This window comes from Spinacia oleracea, chromosome 2 (genome assembly GCF_020520425.1).
Source record: "Spinacia oleracea cultivar Varoflay chromosome 2, BTI_SOV_V1, whole genome shotgun sequence".
Taxonomy (NCBI): Eukaryota; Viridiplantae; Streptophyta; class Magnoliopsida; order Caryophyllales; family Amaranthaceae; genus Spinacia; species Spinacia oleracea.
In genome coordinates, this window is record NC_079488.1 from 48,888,122 (window position 1) to 48,895,705 (window position 7,584).

At 36.1% G+C, this 7,584-nt stretch overlaps 1 long non-coding RNA gene across 1 annotated transcript; it reads right to left on the bottom strand.

Moving 5' to 3' along the window:
- Positions 1–304: 304 nt before the first annotated feature.
- Positions 305–3,176, bottom strand: LOC130466919 (uncharacterized). Its single transcript, XR_008927071.1, has 2 exons — positions 3,105–3,176; positions 305–559 (listed from the first exon to the last, which is right to left on the bottom strand). It is a non-coding gene; the product is annotated as an uncharacterized lncRNA (long non-coding RNA).
- Positions 3,177–7,584: the final 4,408 nt, after the last annotated feature.

Sequence of the window (7,584 nt, forward strand, 5' to 3'; positions counted from 1 at the left end):
TGCAGCGTACATATGTATGTACGCTGCAACAAGTGCCAAAAAATTGGCAAAAATTTGGACTTGTTGTATGTACGCTGCAAAAAACTCAACTTTTTGCAGCGTACATATATTTGTACGCTGCAACAAGTCTGGAATTTTGCGAAATTTTTTTCCCTTGTTGCAGCGTACAATATATATGTACGCTGCAACAAAGCAATTTTAGCGGGAAAATTCTAATCTTGTTTAGGGATACCTAGAGTGCCTTGCACCAAATATAGAAACCTGTCAAAACAATAATAGAATAACGCAACCTGTATAACAAATATAAAAACAACAACTGGAGTTTTGTATATTTCCCAAAACCAAAAGTGCACATACCGATACATTTAAATATATTTACGTTCCAATTTCAACGTACGCATACATTTTAACATAAAAGATTGTTCTATAACATCTAAACCAACTCGATCAACCGCCCTCAGGTCAATAATAAATACTTGGTGGTAAAAAACTTCGTCCATTGCTCACGAACCACATCAATTTCCTCACTAGCATAAGGCGCATTCCTCGGAGTGTAGACCTTTACAAAAACAGAAATTTCAATTAAACATTAGTTTAAATACAAATTAAATATCACATTTTAACATGCAAGCAACTAATGACAATGTCCTAATAGTCTAAAATGAGTCCTTAGGTTTTTTAGTTCAAAGTTGGGAGCGAAAATGTCATTTTAGCATAAATATGACCTATAGCGACCCAATGAGCCTTAAAGGTGCATAAATAGATTGGAACGAGTCTTATAAAGTTAAAATTATGCATACTAAACATGTAATAAGTTTAAAATGAGTCCTTAGGTTCTTTATTTTAAAGTTGGGAGCGAAAATGTCTCATTTTAGCCTAAATATGACCTATAACGATCAAACAAACATTAAATGTGCATAAATAGATTAGAATAAGTCTTAGAAACTTAAAACTAAGCATATCAATCATAGAATAAGTTTAAAATGAGTCCTTAGGTTCTTAAGTTCAAAGTTGGGAGCGAAAATGTCATTTTAGCCTAAATATGACCTATAACGATCAAACAAGCATTAAATGTGCATAAATAGATTAGAATAAGTCTTAGAAACTTAAACTAAGCATATTAATTATATAATAAGTTTAAAATGAGTCCTTAGGTTCTTAAGTTCAGAGTTGAGAGCGAAAATGTCATTTTAGCCTAAATATGACCTATAACGACCCAATGAGCCTTAAAGGTGCATAAATAGATTGGAACGAGTCTTATAAAGTTAAAATTATGCATATTAAACATGTAATAAGTTTAAAATGAGTCCTTAGGTTCTTTATTTTAAAGTTGGGAGCGAAAATGTCTCATTTTAGCATAAATATGACCTATAACGATCAAACAAACATTAAATGTGCATAAATAGATTAGAATAAGTCTTAGAAACTTAAAAATAAGCATATCAATCATAGAATAAGTTTAAAATGAGTCCTTAGGTTCTTAAGTTCAAAGTTGGGAGTGAAAATGTCATTTTAGCCTAAATATGACCTATAACGATCAAACAAGCATTAAATGTGCATAAATAGATTAGAATAAGTCTTAGAAACTTAAACTAAGCATATTAATCATATAATAAGTTTAAAATGAGTCCTTAGGTTCTTAAGTTCAGAGTTGAGAGCGAAAATGTCATTTTAGCCTAAATATGACCTATAACGACCCAATGATCCTTAAAGGTGCATAAATAGATTGGAACGAGTCTTATAAAGTTAAAATTAGTCCTTAGGTTCTTTATTTTAAAGTTGGGAGCGAAAATGAGTCATTTTAGCCTAAATATGACCTATAAGGATCAAACAAGCATTAAACCTGCATAAATAGATTAGAATAAGTCTTAGAAACTTAAAACTAAGCATAGTAATCGTATAATAAGTTTAAAATGAGTCCTTAGGTTCTTAAGTTCAAAGTTGGGATCAAAAATGTCATTTTAGCCTAAATATGACCTATAACGATCAAACAAGCATTAATGTGCATAATAGATTAGAATAAGTTTTAGAAACTTAAAACTAAGCATATTAATCATATAATAAGTTTAAAATGAGTCCTTAGGTTCTTAAGTTCAAAGTTGGGAGCGAAAATGCCATTTTAGCCTAAATATGACCTATAACAATCAAACAAGCATTAAATGTGCATAAATAGATTAGAATAAGTCTTAGAAACTTAAACTAAGCATATTAATCATATAATAAGTTTAAAATGAGTCCTTATGTTCTTAAGTTCAGAGTTGAGAGCGAAAATGTCATTTTAGCCTAAATATGACCTATAACGACCCAATGAGCCTTATAGGTGCATAAATAGATTGGAACGAGTCTTATGAAGTTAATATGTTTCTTGTTTTTGACAACTCTTTTCATTAATCAAGTTTCAGGTATTATTTTCATTTTTGTCTTTTCTTCGTTTTATGCTTTTAGATTGTTTAATTATTGTTCTTCGTTATTCATTAAACCCTAATTTGTCTTCTATTAATATCATGATCAATTATTCAATGTCTTTAATTTCTTTAAATATGTGTGAGTAGTCTAATTATATGGTTTTAAGGGATACATGAATACATGAAAGGGGTTGACTTTATTGCTTTCAATTATTGATTAATTTACTATTTCTCCTATTGCTTCTTTTGGATTCTTGTCAATCTTGTTTGGCCAGACTTTATTGATTAAGTGTTGCAATATTAGATTATAATCTCACCTCATGTAACATAATCTGGGTTTGTTACAGCTTAAGGCAGCTAGGGTGTAAGATGTAATACGGGATTGTATTAATTATTTACTTTCTCTCTCCATACGTCTCTACTATCTCTCCCTAAACAATTCTCTTAATTCTTCTGTTTTCTACATTTATAAACTTTTAATAACATTACAGGTTATTGCATAAACTCTAAATTTGGCTAAAGTTCAAACAATGAACTCCACATAAATATTTGCAAGGGAACATACCAAGCTTTTAAAATTGACAAACATGCATGACAAATAACCAAAACAGCAAAACACAAAGGGGTCATAAAATCAATCTGGTCAAGTATGTTCAGTGGTTCATCTAGATACTCGATAATTTAAGCCAATCAGTTTACCAGATTGTTTCTGGAGTGCTGGTTAATGGACGAGAAAGGTTCTCCATTTCTTCTTCCTTCTTGGCTAAAGCTTCTTTGAGGTTGGAAACCTAGCACAGAACAGAGTGATCACATGTTTCAACTGTCAGTTCAAACTTCAGAGACAGTAAGTTAACAACTGTAAATACCTGCTCTTTTAAGTCTTTTGTGTCTGCATTGTCTTGGTTTGCCCGAGCAGCACCAAGCTCCCCTGTAGATACACGCTAAGCAAATCCTAAAATTAATACGGAGTATATCTTTTGTAAATCAAAATGCTGAAAAAGTTATCTGGAACAACTCTGAGCAAATATTTAGAGACTGATGGACATGCTCACCAGTATTCGATGTTCCTATGAGGAGGAAAACCCGTCAGACAGCAGCCCAAATTGTTGGCTATCCTAGTTGCATCTCATTATGGAAAATGCAAGTAACTGATGTGCAGATCAGTACATGCAGATCAGTAGCCAGCTTAGCTGCCACAACTTTCAGATTGGGACCTTGCGCCTGCTCACTCTACCATAAACAACATTGAGTTCAGGTATTGCTGCAGATCAATCCAGATCACTAGGGGCACAAGCAGCATCGAGAGTTGATGTAAGCTCCTTCATGCAGGGAGAAAAAAATAGAAGTCAGAACCAAACAAATTAAGAAGATATGTTGCAGAAATAAATCTAAGGCAGAAGTTATAGAAGATTCAAGAATTAAGAGATACTTATATGTACGGCATACCGTAGTGTCCAGAGCAGACCGTCATAATAAGAATGATCCACATTGGAATCAAACAGGATTCTACAGAATAACAGATATAACAGTGACCATTAAAACAAAGAATCGCCAAAATTGAAATTGCTAAACAAAAAAAGAAGTTTAAGAAGCCATTGACAACAGCAACAGCTCTAGTTTATTCCAGATATAGGAAGGCCTGCTTTTTGTTTCCTTGTCTTTAAAATAAAATAAAACAGCAACAACTCAAGCATGTATACATTTATTCCATTGGCAGGATCTGTGCAGGCCAAGTAAATACAGTTTTACCTCTAACCAACTAACCCAAAAATGACACTAAAAGTGCAGTATAATATATTATAATGATGCTACGTAATAATGACATGAGAAAAGCTTATACCGAGTTACTGACTTACACCCCTGTACCATAAAACTCTGATAGGGGGTGGGGGGGAGATACATTGTTTCAAAAGAAAAAAGGTACACTCAGACAATTCAAAAGATTGAACAAACAAGAGTCGGGAGAAGTACACCTGTACACAGCTAACTGGGCCAACCCTCATAGAGAAAAAAAACTCAAGAGATAAAAAATATTTAAAAAAGAACATTGAACTTGCTGAAGTCCCTGACAAAAATGGTGCTCAGGAGTCAGGAACAAGGCAGTCAGCTTACCGCGACACATCAAACTTTAAGATGTCAGAATATTGTATATTTATACTTAAGGTTAAAAAACGTTCTTTTTGCACACTTTGAGATTTAGTTTAAAACTTCTATCCAACACAGCAGCTGGAGACCCACTATTGATCTAAAATCAAGTCAGTGTCATGTCCTTGAGAGCACCATAAGAAGGTCACTTAAGCAAATCAAGTCAAATGGAACCACTTCACTCTAAACCATCAGAAACTACAAAAATGAATCACATTACTGCATTGCAACAAATCATGCACCTGTAATAGAATCAAGAATAAAAGAATAAAAATAACTAAACTTGAATCACAGGCTAGGACCACAAATTCCCTCCTCGACTGTCTTTCTAGATTTCCACCGTTGAGTCATGAGAAAAGATTCAATTGAATGGATTGTAAGTCACCAAGGAAGAGACAGTGTGGATCATCTGAGTTAATGAACTGAGCCGTGGCCTTCAGCAAGTTAGGTTCACGTTGGACCTGTGATTCACTAGAATCACTGCAGCAATCGGTAACAAGGTCTGGGGTCCAGCCCATGAACCAAGTAACATTATCATAGGACTACTTTACTATCCTTCAACGTTTTACTTGAGAAGGGAAAGTTACTTTCGCAAATATAGCTGTGACATACTCACCGCCTAAAACATTGACCAAGGGAGTAACTTCAGAACAACAAAAGCAAAAATGACTCTAAATATGCAAAGAGACTCTTCAATTTAACAAGAATTGCCTACTAGGATATAGCCAACCATGACAGAAAGCATTACATATATTCCTAAAATGAGTATCCAATGAAAAACCACACCAAGTATTATGCAAACAAGAAAACCCTCAGCATAAACTGAAAGGTAAAGTCACATTTATCAGGAAAGTTTTTGCCCACGTTCCGGGTTAGACTAATCATAATTACAAGAATTCATACTGAGGTAACTTCTTTCGCAATGAAAAGTCACTCACTTTCTACAACCACTCAAATTCTTGTTCACACTTTATAATCATTGAATTGAAAAATTACAATCGTCAAACAACAGAAACCTCAATTACAAGCTAAAACTTGCTTACATAGAAATGGAAAATCACAATCTCTAGTAAAGTTTTCTGCACCTACGTCACAAAAGACTAATCAAATCTGAAAAAATCATAATTCAACAACTTTCTTGCCAAAAGATTTGCTAACTTTCCAACACCAATTAATTTCTCATTTGATAAATATAATAGCAACCCAATTGAAAGAATTAGCCCAAATTTCACAAAAATAAATAAATAAAACAGTAATTAAGATCTGTAATAGGCTTCATAAGCAACACATGTCGATTATTAAAGAAATAAGGTAGGGAAATTTGCAGCAACAACAGAAAAGCGAATCAAATTAGGGTTGAACAACAAGAACCTAATCAAAGCAAATTTTCACAAAAACCAAGACGAATTGTCACCCAATTTCAACAATTACTTGCAAAAAACCCCAAAAAACCACGAATTAGAGAAAACTTAGAACAAAAAAGGGGGGGTTCAGAAAAAAGCGTCGAAATGGGAGTTACCTGGGGAAGAAACCGCGGCGAGAAAACGGGGGAGAATTCACGAAAAGGACCTCGGAATTGGGGGAATATGGCGGAGAAAGAAGGGATTTAGGAGAGAGAAAGAGAGCAGATGAAGAAGAAGAAGAATGAGGAGGTGAGAGAGTACGCGGTGTTAGAAATGGCTTCACGCAGGGAAAGCTGAGGGAAGAAGAGGGAGTACTGAGCGTGGATATGGTTCTCGAATTTGGTCCTTAGGTTTGAGATGAAATGTTTTTCTTAATTAGCTTTGCAGCGAAAAAAATTTACATGATTGCAGGGGGCTTTTATCTGTACGCTGCAAAATAAATGGGCTATTGCAGGGGGCTTTTACTTTGTACGCTGCAAAAAACTCTCTTGCTGCGGGCAATTAATTTGTACGCTGCAACAACCCTTTATAAAGTTTGACCCGCGTTGACCTACTGGTTGTTGAAGCGTATTATTACATGTACGCTGCAACAAGAGGGTTGCAACAGGGTTTTTTCTACTAGTGAAGGGATCCGCTTGCTCCAAAGGAACTTCACCTGATTTGGACTCTAAGTCCACAACAACGGCAGGTTTGTCCACCGATACTCCCTGCTCCTCCCCTTCGGGGTGAGCGCCCTCAGCAGCAAGAGTCTCCTCCTTTGGAAGACGGCTGGGCTTAGGCCTCAGTCTCTTAAGAACACTAGCCGACCCCGATTCAGTAGGGGCAGTCTTCTTCCTGAGCTGGGCCAGGTCGGTGCCCTTACCCTTAACGGCCAACTTCGCCGCCTCCTTAGCTTGTTGTTACCAAGACAGAAAGATAAGTGGAAAAGAGAAGTTTCACGTCTTAACAATTGACGAGGCGCATCCAAGTGATCACAAGGAACTCTCTAAGTAGTGACTCGTCATCAAGGATGTCGCCGTCCTAACAATTGACGAGGGGCATTCAAGTGATCACAAGCCACTCTCTAAGTAGTGACTCGCCATCAAAGGTGCTCCCAGTCTTAACAATTGGCGAGGTGCATTCTAGTGATCACAAGCCACTCTCTAAGTAGTGACTCATCATCAAAGATGTTGCACGTCTTAACAATTGACGAGGCGCATTCAACTAATCACAAGCCACTCTCTAAGTAGTGACTCGTCATCAAAGATGTCGCCCGTTCTAACAATTGACGAGGCGCATTCTAGTGATCACAAGCCACTCTAAGTAGTGACTCGTCATCAAAGATGTCGACCGTCCTAACAATGGACGAGGCACATTCAAGGGAAAGCAAATCTTTCCCAAGAATCCCCCGTCGCTTATAACCCAACAAAATCTTTACCTTCTCGTCCAGCTCGGCAGTGGCCTTTTTCATCTTAGCCTTGTAAATATCGGCCATCCAACCCAATATATCACCTTCACCAATGTCAGTGTCCTTCAGTTGGCTCATACCTTCCTCTGCGCAAACAACACGTGAGTTAAGATTACGAAATACTAAAGGGCATCGTAAAAGGGAAAAAAATGTGCGGCTTATGACCTAAAACACTACCTCTAGT